This window comes from Neovison vison, chromosome X (genome assembly GCF_020171115.1).
Source record: "Neovison vison isolate M4711 chromosome X, ASM_NN_V1, whole genome shotgun sequence".
NCBI lineage: Eukaryota > Metazoa > Chordata > Mammalia > Carnivora > Mustelidae > Neogale > Neogale vison.
The window spans coordinates 91,098,698-91,114,783 of record NC_058105.1 but is presented as its reverse complement, the minus strand read 5'-3'; the positions used below and the strand labels follow the sequence as shown (position 1 = coordinate 91,114,783).

Sequence of the window (16,086 nt, the reverse complement as noted above, 5' to 3'; positions counted from 1 at the left end):
GAGCCAGGGGCTTATATCCCATTTGAGGAAAGGAATGATAAATTGTGAAAAAGTGATGGGACAAAGGAAAAGGGATTTGGGTTCCTAGGGGCAGTAAATTGTGGGAAGCTAAGTATATGGGGGAGACTAATGGTAGATAAGAGCTGTTTTATACAGTTCATTATGCAGACTCAGGTCAATGCCATCTCCAGGGATGAGAGTCAACTCTGGTGACTAAGGATTATTCTTTTCTTCCTGGTATGTGAGAAGGAGATGCCATTGACAAGATGGATATTTTTGCCCTGCTTTTAGGCAGAAAGGGGGAAGGCTGAGAGTTCCTCTTGTGTCTATCATTTCTCAGTTGCCTTTGGTTCAAAATAATCCTTATGCCAAAGTGGTATATTTGGGGGAGGGGGTATATTCTGACCCTCTTTACCACCTTAAATTATCTTATTAAGTTTCGCTTCTTAAGTCTCTGTCTTCTCTCCACAAGACTGTAAGCTCCATGAAGGCAGGGGCCTTATCTGTACATCTGGCTCAGCTGTTGTTTGCTGAGTGAACTGACCCGGAGCTCTTCTGTCCCTGCTCAAGTGTTCCCTCAGAGCCATCTCACCTCAAGTAACAAACAGAGGAATATTGCTATAAATTGACTGGACGGGTTTTTCCTTCTATCTTTGACTTAAAGAGGCAAAAATACGTGAAAATAATTTGCAAAATAAGTGACACCGAAAAAGCCACTTCTAAAGAAAACTTGATACGTACTCACAGAAGAGATCACGGATGCCAGCCCAAAATGTGCCTCTTTGACATATGAATTATTTTGAACTAAAGGCAATGGAGAACCAGCAGACACAGGAGAAGGTCTTCACCTCCCCCTCGCTGCCTAAAAATAGAGTACAAATTTTCCCTTTTGTAAAGGAAATTTACATTTATAAAGGAAATTTCCATTTATAAAGATGTCTCCTACCGGGAAGATAGCCGCCCCTCAGGAGACAACTTATCACCAGAGAGACTCCTACCTGTTTACAAGACAACACTTATTACCGTACATTTTCTCCCCTTACCTTCCCATAACCCACCTCCCCTGCCCAGAAACCCCAAACCTCTTTTCCTTCCTTTTGCCTAAGCTGGTATATAAGCCTCACAACGGTCTGCCTCCTTGAGCCACATTTTTCTTTGTGAACTCCTGTGTGCACGTATGTAATTAAAACTGTTTTCTCCTGTTAATCGGTTCTTTCATCAGCTTCATTCACAGGCCTCAGCCAGTGAACCTAGGAGGGTAGAGGGGAAACAGTTTTTCCTCCCCTGCACCACCATGAAATATTGTCTGCAAGAAGTATTTTAGGCTTATGAAATAAAATTCATTTTGCCCCTTTGAATTTATCTTTACCAAGTGGGAGGTGTCTTCCTTCTCAAGGAAGTTACCTGAAATGAAGCGCACACACACTTTATTATTTATTTTTTTAAATATTTTATTTATTTATATGAGGAGAGAGAGCACAAGTCGGGGGAGAAGGAGAGGGAGAAGCGGGCTCCCTGCTGAGCAAGGAGCCAGATCCGAGGACTCTGGGATCATGACCTGAGCTGAAGGCAGATGCTTAACTGACTGAGCCACCCAGGCGCCCCAAAGCACACAGATTTAAAAATCTGTGGGTACACACCCAGCAAGTTTTCTCCCACCCAACCCTCTTCTAAAATCCTCTTCCTCCTCCCTCCTTCTCTGCATCACCAGTACTTTGCTGTGTTAATTCTCTCCTCATTCACACATCTCGTTTTAGATATTTGGCCGATCTATTTTTTCTCAATGGGAAGCTATTGACTTTCACTGTTTATGTGTATGTCCAATGGAGATAATAAATGTTTTTGATTCAAAAGTACTATATAAAGGAAAGGTATTATTATGGGATGATTACATTATTTTTCAAGGATATCTGCATGGGAGAAGGGCCAGATGCTTCTGTTTCCTTTACGATTCCCTGTAAGCCATACCCTGTCATCTGTAACGCCCACCCAACATGCGTTGATTTGACATAGAATTGAGCAAGATTGATTACTCCTATAGAGACCCAACCTTAAGTAAACTAAGCTAGGAAGTATGGAATCTGAATCAGAATGCATCTTTAGGGAGAATCGGAAGGAAATGAACATTACAAAAACTAACCGGTGTCCGGCTAGAAGGGCCAGAGGAAGGTCTGTCGCCCCAACAACACTTATCACTCATTAGATCAGCTCGACTTCAGAAAGCCAGTGATGTCAAAAGCTACAAGTAAAATGAGCCACAACCACATCTCACAGCATCTGAAATTCTCTCTAGAGAATGCCTCTTTGCACCGATTGGAAATCTCTAGAAATATTGCCGTTCTATCTTAACAAGGCTTCTGTTGTGCGAGTTGCTGTTTCTATAGAACAACTAGAAGTCTGGAGCTCTGTTCAAGACCCCCCACCCTCCTGGGTACCTCCTTAACCTGCAAAAAGAAAAAAACTATATTCCAAGAGAAGAACTTGGATTGTGAAAGAACATGATGCAGCATTTAATGTGATTTCTTTTTCTATGGCCAGGATTTGCATCAGGTCCGCAGCATGGCATGCCTGTTATTTGTAAGAGCACACCACATAAGAATTGGCACAGAATACCATAAACGCGACTTGAATTTACAGGACAGTTGCGAAGTCAGAATCATATAACACCTTGTAATAATGTCATTCCTGCCCCTGTAGGAGCCTCTGGAGCCTCATAGACATTTCTCTGTGGTCAGCTCCTGCTCTGCAAACTAGCACTGAGCTTTCTTCACCTCACCTCAGTAGGGTAAGTGAAAGAAATTTTGTCCTCACTATTTTTTTAAAGACTTTATTTATTTATTTGAGAGAGAGAGACAGAGCACAAGCAGGGGCAGTGGCAGGCAGGGAGAGAAGCAGATTCCCTGCCAAGCAGGGAGCCCGACGTGGGGCTTGATCCCAGACCCCTGGGATCATGACCTGAGCTGAAGGCAGTCGCTTAATCCACTGAGCCACCCAGGCACCCCTGTCTTCACTACTCTTTTTTTAAAAGATTTTATTTATTTATTTGACAGAGAGAGATCACAAGTAGGCAGAGAGGCAGGCAGAGAGGGCGGGGGGTGGGGGGTGGGGGGTGGGTAGCCGGCTCCCCACTGAGCAGAGAGCCTGATGTGGGACTTGATCCCAGGACCCTGAGATCATGACCTGAGCCGAAGGCAGAGGCTTTAACCCACTGAGCCACCCAGGGACCCCTGTCTTCACTATTCTTGAGCCAGCCCTCCGAAGCAGATGTTCTGGTACGAGTTCTCTGGTTAGGTAAGAAATTAACCACAAATGGAGCAGCAGCTGAAAACTATGCAAATTTAGTATCTCACAGTTCTGTAGGTCAGAAGTCCGGCATAGGGTGGCTGGTTCTCTGCTCACAGTGTGACATGGTTGAAATCAAGGTGTTGACCTGGTTGAATTCCTGTCTGGAGACTCTGGGGAGAAAATCCACTTCTAAGCTTATTCTTATTGTTGGCAGAATGCAGTTCATTGCAGCTTTAGGACTGAGGTCCCTATTTCCTTGCTCATTCTCAACTGGGGGCGAGGCTCCCCTCTTAGAAATTCACCTACATTCTTTCTCACACTGCCCCCTTCATCCTCAAGCCAGCAACCGTGCATTGAATCCTCGTGCTTCAAATCTCTGCCTTGCTCTTTTGAAGGGAAGGACCTGTTTTTTCCTCTGCTTTTAAAGGGAACACCTGATTAGGTCAGCCCTACCCAGGATAATCTCCTTTTCGCTGTGTAACAGAACATCAGCAGGGGCCTATTATCTTTTATTCACAGGTTTTAACCACCCTCCAAGGGGAGAAGATTATACAAAGATGAGGTTCATTGGGAGCCATCTTAGAATTCTTCCTACTTGGGCCCACAGGGACAAAGATGGTGGAAACAGTGGATGTGGGCAAATAGGGGGCATAACAAGCCTCCAAGGTCACTTCAAAGACACGAAGTCCTTCAGCTTCCTCATAGCTCTAAGTCTGCTCACCACCCTTTTAAGGGGGCAATACTGAATTCACAACACAGTTCAGGTGGCAATACTTTCTCTAAAAATTGTGCTTAGTACGGGAACTTCCCCCAAACCCCCCAAATTCAACATAACCCCTTGTGTTCACCTTGTCACACACATTTAATCACAAAGGGGCTCTGACGGGCTTTTGTTGCATTTTCTACAAGATTCCAAGTTACAGGTAAGACTGCGTATTTGTCATGGCCGTATCCCCATACCGCTCCCTCACCCCCACCCCTGTGCTTGTAGACAGTAAATTCTGAATGTATGGCTGCTAAATGGACAGCATACATAATGGTAGAACTGTCCTGTGATTCCTCCATGACATATTCATGACTGATCGAGTTTATTGGCTTCACTAACCATTGTTTTTACCAGTCGGTGTGGTACTTATAAAACCCTGTTTACATGAACCGGCATTTATCAAATATCTTTTATGTGCAAAATTTCATGAGGGATGCAAAAAAACAATGAATATAAAATCCTTCTCTAGGAATTGGCTCTCTCCTCAGAAAGACTGGCATATAAACAACTAGAACAATAACATAAATCTGACCCTGCCACTCTACTGTTTAAAATTCTCAGATAAACCCCAGCTGTACTTGGGTGAAAATCCGAAAGACTCGTCCTGGTATTCAAGGCCCTGTATGCCTTGGTCTAGCTCCACCCTTCGGTATGGTCCAGCCCTACTAGACTCAAGGTCTTTTTTGGACTCAAGGTCTTCCAACTCATGGTATACTGGTTGAATGTTTAACAATCGCCTCTCCAGACAAGCGAAGAAACAGACTCTGAACTCTAGAGAACAGACTGCAGGTTACCAGAAGGGAGGTGGCTGGGGGGAACAGGTCAAACAGGTGATGAGGATTAACGAGCGCACTTGTCTCCATGAGCACCAGGTCCAGAAGTGTTGAAATCGCTATGTTGTACACCTGAAACTAATACAATACTGTATGTTAACTACCTGAAATTAAAATAAAAACTTAAAAAGAAAAAAAGTCTCTCCAAAAGAAAAATAACTAAACCCGATTTGTAGCATTTGGCAGTTTCCATGGTGGAAATATTCATTTCCATGGTGCCAGTTTCAAGCTACTGATGCAAAGTGAACCAGATAACAAAACTGCTAAAAACTCTACAATCAGCTCTTCCAAGTGGGTTCAAACCAGCTCCAGCACATCAATGCTTTGCACGTATTATATCTTCAAGTCATCTTCTGTAATGGATTGCATAGTGCCCCCCACCATTCATGTCTACTCAGAATCTCAGAGTATGACCTTATTTGGAGATAGGGTCTTTGCTGGTGCAATGAGTTAAGGATCTTATGAGGAAATTATGCTAGATTTCATGGAGGACTTATATCCAGTAACTGATGTTGGATGAGAAGAGAGGACACAGAAAAGACCACATAAAGACAGGGACAGAGACTAGACGGATGCTGCCACAGGTCAACAAGTGCCTGGGGCTACAAAGGCTGGAATTCGCCAGAAAGGATGCTTCCCTAGAGCCTCCAGAGAGAGCCTGACCTTGCTGTACCTTGATTTCTGACTTGCAGCTGCTAGGACTGTAAAAGAATAAAATTCTGTGGTTTCTAAGCCACCCAGTTTATGGTATGTCATTATGGCAGTCCTAGCAAACTCATACATCCCCCACATTTTATCTTGGATAATCCCTTTCTATCCTTCAGGCTTTAACTTAAATATCACTTCCTCAGAGGAAGCCATTCCTAACTAAAGCAGATCCCCCCTATAAATATTTTCATTGTGTCTTTTCTTTCTTTTTTTTAAAAAAGATTTTTATTTATTTATATGACAGAGAGAGAGATCACAAGTAGGCAGAGAGGCAGGCAGGGGATGGGGGGGAGCAGATTCCCCGCTGAGCAGAGAGCCCGATGTGGGGCTCAATCCCAGGACCCTGAGATCATGACTTGAGCCGAAGGCAGGGGCTTAACCCACTGAGCCACCCAGGCGCCCCTTTGACTTTTCTTTTTTAAGAAGATTTTATTTATCTGACAGAGACAGAGAGAGAGCATGCACAAGCGAAGGAGTAGCAGAGGGAGAGGGAGAAGCAGGCTCCCCGCTGCGCAGGGACACCCCCTCCCCCAACACCGGGCTTGATCCCAGGACGCTGAATTCATGACCTGAGCCAAAGGCAGAGGCTTAACCAACTGAGCCACCCGGGTGCCCTGTCATTGTGCTTTATCTTCAGAGCTCGTTTCATACTTTATAATGAGATGATAGATAGATGATAGATAGATAAGATGATTTTTTTTTACCTGTGTAACCTACTTGACAAACTTCTTGAGGGGAGGGACACAGTCAGTCTTACTCACTGCTTTATCTCCAATATCTAGCAGAATTCATGTACCTAGATTCTTCCTTTCTTTTCACTCTCTCGGTGTGTCCTACTTCACTGTCCGCTCCTTCTTTGGTGTGTCCTACTTCACTGTCGGCTCCTTCTCAGTCTCCTTTACTGTGTTCTCTTCATCTCTCCACAATCATTAGATGTTAGAAGGTCCCACAGCTTTGTCTTCAAACCTTTTCTCTACCCACACCCACTTCCTAGGTGATTTTGTCTTGTTTCATGGCTTTAACTACCACACCATCTACATGGTGACAAATCTCGAATTTATATCTCCCCTGAACAACACAACTGCTATCCAGATACCTACTTGAAATCACTACTTCCGTGTCTTTGACAGTGTTTTATTCCTTGATCTGGATGCAGGTTTCAGGGGAAGTCACTTTGTGAAAAGTCAGTGACTATTTTTCTCTTAGAATATGATATTACAATTAAAAATACTTTTTAGGGCGCCTGGGTGGATCAGTCGGTTGAACATCTGCCTTCAGCTCGGGTCATGGTCCCAGGGCCCTAGGATCAGGCTTCTTGCTTGGTGGGAAGCCTGCTTCTCCCTCTCCCTCTGCTGCTCCCCCTACTTGTGTGCGCTTTCTCTCTCTCCCTCTCTCCCTCTCTTTCTGTGAAATAAATAAAAACCTTTTTAAAAATAAAATTTTTTTATGATTTTATTGTATTTATTTGAGAGAGAGAGAAAGATCACAGAGGCAGAGGAAGAGGGAAAAAGTCTCACTGCTGAGCAGGGAACCCGAGGCGGGCTCAATCCCGGGACCCTGAGATCATGACCTCAGCCGAAGGCAGATGCTTAACCGACTGAGCCACCCAGGTGCCTCTAAAAATTATTTGTTTTTAATCAAAAATAATGAACAACAAGAACAACAAACCCCTTCTGATATTGAGCCCCTCACCTGCTCCCTATTTTCCCCTGTATTTGGCAGTTTCATTTTTCCAGCTGTTCAGGGCAGAAAGTTCGGAGTCAACCTTGATTTCTGACACTCCACGTCCAATCCATCAATTCTCCTACTCCTCTCTACCTTCAAAATATATCCAGAATTTGACCTCCTCTCACTATTTCCCAGTGGGAACCACCATTATCTTCTTTTTTCCCTCTGCCTGCCAACAGTCTGTTCTCAACACCATAGCTTTGTCATGCCTCAACTCAACACCTTCCAGGGACTTTGCATTCCACCCTGAGTAAAAATCCAAGTCCTGCTCCTAGTCTGATCTTATCTCCTCCAGCTTTTCCCCTCACTCACTCCACATCCTTGTTTTTCCTTGTTTACTCCTCAAATATGCCAAGCACAGTTCTGCCTTAGGGCCTTTGTACTTGTTCTTCCCTGGGCTTGAAATGTGATTCCCCAAAAATCACTGCATGGCTCACTCCCACCCTTCCTTCAGATTTTTGCTTAACAGTCACCTTCCCTCCAAAGCATTTCCCAGCCACGCAATAAAAAAAAAAAAGTAACACATCTCTCTCTCTCTCTTTCTCTCTCTCCAGTAGTCCCTACCTCCCTTACCTAACTTTGTCTTTCTCTCAATACTAATTCACTTTTTGTCTATCTACACCCTCTAGAATATAATCTCCATGAGACTGGAGGTTTTGTCCCATGTTCTACACCTGGGCCTAGACCAGTGCCTAGCATGTAGTGGGTACTCAACAAATAAATGAAACCCAGAGGCAGATTTAAATTAAGCACTGGAGGAGATGTATAAAGAAACAGGTTTAAAAATATTGAAGGCATGGGGCACCTGGGTGGCTCAGTTGGTTAGGCAACTGCCTTCAGCTTAGGTCGTGATCCTGGAGTCCTGGGATCGAGTCCCACGTCAGGCTCCCAGCTCCATGGGGAGTCTGCTTCTCCCTCTGACCTCCCCTCTCATGCTGTCTCACTCTGTCTCTCTCTCTCTCTCAAATAAATAAGTAAAATCTTAAAAAAAAAGAATATTGAAGGCGAAGGAATTTCTTCTGATACCTGTGGAGGGGTAGAAATCAACAATGTCTCATAAAGAAGGTAGTATTTGAACATAGTCTGGGAACATGAATAGGATTTCCATTCTCCGAGAAAGGATAAAAAGCATTCTGTAATTCCTACACGAGCAAAAATAGAATATGACTTGAAAACAAAATCCCGAAATAAATAGAAAGAGAAAGAGGGATTGTCTCACATTATAAACCAGGACCTTTCCCTACCAACTGTGAGATTAACTGAAGATACAGAAGACGGCTTCAGGCTGGCTCAGTCAGAAAAGCACATGACTCTTGATCTTGGGGTCGTGAGTTTGAGCCCCATGTTGGGTGTAGAGATTATTTAATTTTTTTTTTAAATTTTAAGAGAATAAAGGGTAAAACCTATGCGGGATTAAACAATCTCAAGCAGTATATAACTCTTAATAGAATCTGTTCAAGAGCAAAAAATTCACCAACTTAACCGTCAGAGTAAAAACATGTTAAAATTAGACGAGCAACGCCTCTCAAACTTCAGCTGATAAACCTGCCTCAATCTGGTTTCAGTTTATTCTAAGCCTGTTCCTATAGGAAAACAAGTTTTTTTGACTACTGGGTTGAATTGCAGTTTCTTATGTTAAAAGTAGATTTAAAAAAAAAAACAGGAACGTTGATAAATGTGTCTTCTAAGATTTCTAGACCTAACACTATAAAAAAATGACTTCTTCAATTTTGTATGTGTTTCATGTGATGTAACAGGTAAACACGAGTGTAGACAATGCAATGTCAACATTTCTTTGCTGTACTACTATTTGTAAGCAAAGGCATAAAATGTAAGACTGAATGACTCTACAGTAGACTCCATTTGATAAATGTTATCATCACCAACTTGAACAACTGAGGTGGCTGAAGGGAGGGAACACTAAGAAAACTTGTTCAGATGACAAAGCCCTGCTTTCCGATATTCTGCTCTTGGTTTTACCAATTATTAGCCTGGGCAAGCAAGTCACCGGGCCTCATTTGATCTATACTATTTACAAAGTCAACTCCTGCTCTCATTTCTATCTGTAGGAGGTAAATACACTTGGAATTAAGTCAAGCAGGCATCACGGAAGCTCAGATGTTTCGAAATGCTGGTACAGAAAATCACACACTTTCCCAAGGTAATCTGAGATTCAAGAGGAAGTTATTTTAATTAGCACAGATTCTGATTTTGACGTGCCTCTGGCTTACACCATGGGTCATTGTTTCCCCTTCTAAATTCATTCCACCATGAACCATGGAATGTTACCATCCATCATTCAAGTATTAAAATAATCAATCCACAAGCCAGGTAAATCAGTTGTGAATCTGAGACGTCCCATAAGATCCAAATAAATTACATGATACCAGCCTATACTCAATAAGATCCAAGTAAAATTATGAGCTATTTTTCTTCTAGTCCATTCTCATGTGACAGGGAAGGAAAGGAGAGAGAGAGGAAAAAAAAAAACAAAAACACCACCACTTCTTCATCTTGTGCCTCTACGAATTCATTCCTAACTGGTGTTGAATCATGGATGGCGGAGCCATTCTTCAAGCCAACAGCTACCATTTCTTTCTCAGTCTGCTTACAGGATAGCACACGCACACCGCCTAAAATCTGACCTCAGACACCGGTCTCTACGTGACCCTGTGAACCTTGCCTGGAACAGTTTGCTTATACACATTCATGAATCATGGCTATCACTTTCCCCTGTCACAGCTGGTTAACCTCAGGGAATTACCATGGGAACCCTCGTGCCCCATCAAGCACTAACAAGATCAGTGTAGATACCGTGTACCTGGCTGAACTAAGTTCCCTGGGAAGCACTCCTCTCTTCTCCCCCGGCCTCCGTCTCCCCGCAGTGAGAGAAGGACTTCTTATGCTCCCACGGACCCTGAGAATTGCACATCTGTAACAAATTGCAAACCCAGGAGACTGACTCCCTCGATTTCCTGATGTTTATATTTGAACTGGGATCTTTGAAACCTAGAAGTTTCCTCATTATTATATTAGCTCAGGAATTCCAAATATTTTAACCCAGGTATAGGGCAGGAGTCGTTTGAACATTGAGAAAAGGACTCTCCTGGACTCCAGGGAACCCAGGGTCATGCCAGTGGCTTCAACATGCTTAGGGCTCGTTCTGGAAATTCCAGTGGCGCTTCTGGAGGACTCCTAGTGCAAGAGAAAATCCTGAAGTTCTACAGTTCTCTGACAAATTGCCTGGGTCTGGAAATACTCAGCAGACTTGCAGCCTTTTGCTGTTGGAGTTAAGAATATGCTCAGAAAAGTGCAGCCTTCAGCCCTCAAACAGAATGATGTAGGCTCTAAATAGCTCCCGTGACAGTCTGTCTCAGAAAAAGAATGCATTTCACAGACATATTTGGGGATTCCATTTTAAAGAGTTCTTGCAAGCTGGGAAGAATCACGCACATAAGATATTAGAGAGAAAACAAAGCATGGGAAAATCTCCTTTAGAAGGCACTCCTGAGAAAGGCAATTTGAGGTTCTTAAAAAAAAAATCACTTCTACCATTTGCCAACAAGAGATCTGGTGGAGAAGAGAGGGTTAGGCTCACAGGGAACTTCAATTCACTTCCAGAACATAAGACAAACATCAATATTAGTAGCACAGGTGTTTGCTTAAGCTCACTGACATCATTGGTATAACATACACTGAGCATTAAATGCCCACAACAAATAACGCAATGGCAACTTTCTCAGCGAGCTGGAACCAAAAAGTACTTAGCTACTGTTCTCACGCTCAAGACAACTCTGAAAACGAAGAGAAACAAACACGGACCGCATGAGTCGGACCATTTCTGAATTCACAGACTTTCACTGCTGCCTGAATCAACAAGGCTTTTTGGAAACCAGAAGAACAAAAGTCAAGTCCGGAGGAGAGCTCCTTATTGACACACAAGTGTCCAGCAACTGTAGGTCACTGGAGAGGGCCTGTAAGCTTCTCTGTTCATAGAGAAGGCACCAAACAAAATTATTGTCCTGCCCCCATGGTGCAGACTTCGACAACAATATCTTGCTGTTCATTCTCAGAAGGCCAGAGAAGAAACAGTGAGGGAAGTTCATGGGTAGGGATGAGGTCTGGGGTGAGAAAGAGAAGATGTGGGTCCAGATCACAGAAAGAACAAAAAAGCATTACCTCTTCTAGAAACTATATTCTCTTATGGCAAGTTTATTAACTCCAAAGCTAGGCATGTGAAAATTCACTCAAAAGGAGAAAACAACCTATTCCCCACCTCATCATAAATTGCAGGAAATGCCAGGCACTTTGAATATTATGGCCCATATGCCACGAATTCATTAAAACACAGACCTGTTTAAGTTACAGGAAACTTGGATTTCTGGAATGAGCGCCAGAGCGCGTCCAGGCTGGGCTGTTCTCGTTTACATGATGCCAGGCAATTCGCTTAGGTCTTTTTCTGTTTTCTAACTTACAAACTGTTAAGAAGGTTCATGGAGAAAGAGAGAAGGGCAGGAAGGAAAGAAATTCTCCGTTTCTCAGGCTTAGCATTCAGAGATGTTATGAGAATCGATAAATAGCATCCTTAGAACACTGAGGGGCTTCTGGAAGCCCCATATGGGGCATCTCCCAGAGCTGAAGGCCTGGAGCTTGGCCTCTATCACCATAGGACTCCACAGTGGCTGAGACTTTGAGAGGTTTATGCTACAAATTTCCTCCTTCAGGAAGTCCCACTTGTAAATTATGGCTCATTTGTATTCTCTGATGTTCCTTGTGTGGGAGGTAGGAACTGACTGCCTCTTTCTAAAATAATTTCCTTCCTAAGAGGGATTTTTTTTTTTTAATACCAAGGCATTTTAACTGGGGAGAAGAAGGGAAGGAAATGAAACATCTCATTCAGTGGTAAGTGGATTGATTCATTTACTCATTCCGCCAACATGGATGGAGCCACTCCAGTGTGTCAGAAATGGGGCTAGACTCTGCGAATGCAAAGCCGAATAAGGCAGGGCTCTGGCCTCAAGGAGCTTATGGTCTCATAACAGAGGAAAATGAAGAGTCTGTGATCTCGTCCTATGTTGAGGGTAAGGCTGAGGGCTACGAACACATTGTAGCCGCGTCTCAACTGCAGTAGGGATGGACAGTTGCAGCATGCCTTGGGCTGGACTGTGAAGACATAGAGGAATTAGCTGCAGAAGAAGAAAAGGGTATTCCAGGCAGAAGGAACAGCACCTGCGAAACGAGGGTGTGAGCCAGCTTTCCTACAGTGTAAAGACTTAAGACCTGAGATCTGTAAGGAGCACCTAAGAAAAAGTAGGCATTCAACAAATGGGTTAAACAAATAGTGTTGGGCCAGTGAAAGGTAAAAAAGTGTTAACCTTAAAAAGAAAATAGCCAGCTATCTTAATATCAAAAAAAAAAAGAAAGAAAGAAATGGGTTTATTCCAGAGTAGATGAAAATTGTAATTTGGGACATGCAAGCGATGGCAAAACCACAGGTAAGTCCAACAAATGGAGGAGAGAATCCTATTTTTTGGAGAAGGAGGAAATTGAGAGAGGTTGTTTAGAATGAAAGTCCACTGAGAAAAGCAGGAATGCAGCAAGATGATGGTTTCTCCTTGGTCCAGTGGCAGGGATAGTCAGTTTCTAACAGAAGGCGAAAGCACTTCTTTTCCTCTTGGGGCCTATAATTGATCCTTCCTTCCTGTTGAGGACTCTTCCATTAGGGTCTGTAATTGACATTGAGTGGTATGCTCCCCCTTCTAGCTTTGCTGTTTCACTTTAGGGAGGTTTCCCCTTTTAATTTTCACAAGAGTGAAGGCAGCTGGTGCCCTCATGAGTGCTACACCTCATCCAGGAGACCAGTGTTTATAGCTGGTAGGGGAATAAGCAAGACAGATGGAGTAGTGGGCACAGGATTGCAACCTTGCCCTCCCACCTTCAATTCCCACCCCCAGACCTCCAACTGTAGTTTTCGTGCTGGCACCATATAGGATGTTAACCTTAAAAATAAAACAGCCAGTTATTCTACCAGCAAAAATAGGTTTATTTGGGAAGAGCAGAGAATTGCAATCCCAAACAAACAAGGTTCGGCAAAGCCATATGCAGGTTCAACGAAGAAAAGAGAGGAACATTATTTTATGGAGAAGAAAGAGGGAGTTGGGAGGGGTTGTTTTGAACAAAAGTCCATTCGAGAGAAGCAAGAGTTCAGGGATGATAGGTTTCTCAGTGGCTGAGTTGCAGGGGCAGTCTGTTTCTTGTAAGAGATGCAACGTATATCTTTGCCCTTCTTAATTGATCATTCTTTCTTCCCGCAGATTCTTCTGTTAGGGGTCTGTAAATGACAATTTCCTATAACTGACATTCCTGGGAGGCTTCCTCTACCGGTCCCCCCTTCTAGCATCCTGAGTCCGCTTTAATGAGGTTTCCTTTTGTTAATTTTCATAAGTAGATAAAAAGTAACCATGCCACATATGCTTTCTCAGAATCACCAATTTTTGTTTGTTAGGTTCCTTGAGAAGCTGGGAACTGAATCCCGTCAAATTCACGACCTTAGAACTATAGAAAAGGTGCAGATCTGCTAGACAGTGTGAGTACCCTCTGCTGAAAAGATGCAGGTCCCTCTGGATGCGGTGGTCTGAAAGCTTAGAGATTATGCTTTGTTCAGTTGGAGCAGTTGCCTTCTAAAAACACTAACCAAAATTTATTAAGCTCTCAGGAGATCCCAGGCGCTATGATTGCCCTGAGGCTATCCAATGACTTAGAAATAGTCCCTTACTTTTGGTGACCTCTGAAAAACTAGCCTCTTAGGAAAAAAAAAAAAAATCAAGCTCTTACCCAACCTCTTAATTAACACATGAGTTCTCTGTTGTTAGTATTTTAAGGACAGTCCTTTCTCTCACTATAGCAGTCTGGAAAAGACATTTAAATAAAAGAAAGTAATGTGTATGATCGCTCCATTTATTACGGTACTAGGCGAGAAAGCTAGAAAAGCAAAGTGTCTGCTGCCCCAGTGTGGCCGCAGTGCAGCCTTTGCTATCAGCAACCACATGAATGTAGATTTCCTATACCAACATCAGACATGTGAAATTAGCTAGTTTGGGGAATATGTTGGGTAAGGTTGGGGGGGTTTCTCCTTTACCGTGTCCCAAGGGAAGTCCTATGATAAAAACTGGAAAAAAAAAAACATTAAATCTCTCTAGGACAGCTTAAGAGATCCCAGTATTAAATTCTGGTTTAACCTTTTTAAATCGAAGACCCTTGTTCTGGCATTCTGATTTCTGTTTCTGCAGTGTCCAAACTGTTTTTTTTTTAAAGGTTCATCCTGGAATTCAGTAAACAGATTTTGGAAATCAGTTTTAATCAATGTCTTAGCTATGAGCTGTGCGAATTGTGAGGAATTTCAACCAAATTTCGAACTGGTTAAGTCTTCTTTTTGTTTTTTTTAAAGATTTTATTTATTTATTTGACAGAGAGAGATCACAAGCAGGCAGAGAGGCAGGCAGAGAGAGAGTAGGAAGCAGGCTCCCCACTGAGCAGAGAGCCTGACACAGGGCTCGATCCCAGGACCCTGAGATCATGACCTGAGCCGAAGGCAGCAGCTTAACCCACTGAGCCACCCAGGTGCCCCTGGTTAAGTCTTCTTTAACTAACCTCTCCATCTTCCACCCACTCCTTAAAAATCTGCTACAGAATAAGGTTAGCCAAGCAAATGCATTTGTTCTTCTCCATACACAGTCCAACAACAACTGAATCAAATTATTCTCCCATATGTATTTCCCTTTCCTGGAGCATTTACTTTATGCTTTCCACCATACCAATTCCTTCCACTCCAGGAAATTTCTACCTGTAAATTCATCTTTTCTGCAAAATGTTTCCAGACTCCACTCAGAAAACTTAGTCAAACCAATCATTTCAGCGTCTTCTACTTGGAGGGAAAAAAAACAAACAAACCAGAGACTGAGATAGAGACAGAGAGAGAATGGGGGGGAAACCACCGCTCTTCGTGTACTTACATATAAACTACTCAAAAGCAAGCATTTCATCTAGTCTTTCCATGTCGTCTTCTACACTATTTCAATGGTAGATAGATAATGGATGGATTAACAGATAGAGGAGAGAGAGAGAGAAAGAGAGAGGCTTAATATGAGAGATTTCAGGATGCTCTTATTTAAATCCACCTTTTCCAAGGAGAAGGTTGGACTTTGAGACCAGGTGTGAAACATAATTAGAAAACCATTACACATTAAATACACTTTTATAAATGAAATTAGCTCAAAATATAACATTTGCAGATGTGTGTGTCTCTTCTGTTAAATGTCAGGCACCCTGCATCTTGTGGATAAGAACTGGGCCTGCTTTGACTTTTTTTTTTTTTTAAAAAAAAAACAGCTTTATTGATGAATAATTTGTACACGGCAAAACTGGCCCATTTTGAATGTATGACTCGATTAATTTTTTTTTTAATTTATAGAGTTGAGAAACCATCAACACAATCCAGTTTAAGAAAAAAGAACATCTCTGGGACACCTGGGTGGCTCAGTGGGTTAAGCATCATAACCTACCTTGGGCTCAGGTCATGATCCCAGGGTCCTCGGACAGAGCCCTGCATCGGGCTCGCTGCTCAGCAGGGAGTCTGCTTCTCCCTCTCCCTCTGCCCCTCCTCCCTGCTCATGCTCTTCTCTCACTCTCAATGAATAAGTAGATAAAATCTTTTTAAAAAAGAACATTTCCATCACTCCAAAAATATCCTACATGGGGTTTGCCATC

At 42.9% G+C, this 16,086-nt stretch overlaps 1 protein-coding gene across 1 annotated transcript in view; it reads left to right on the top strand.

The window, feature by feature from the left end:
- The first annotated feature begins 12,196 nt into the window (after positions 1-12,196).
- ZNF674 (zinc finger protein 674) overlaps positions 12,197-16,086 on the top strand; it is a 49,138-nt gene continuing 45,248 nt past the window's right edge. Inside the window, exon 1 of the mRNA XM_044235360.1 lies at positions 12,197-12,222. The gene's annotated coding sequence lies outside the window, so the exon portion shown is untranslated. The remainder of the gene's footprint in view (positions 12,223-16,086) is intronic.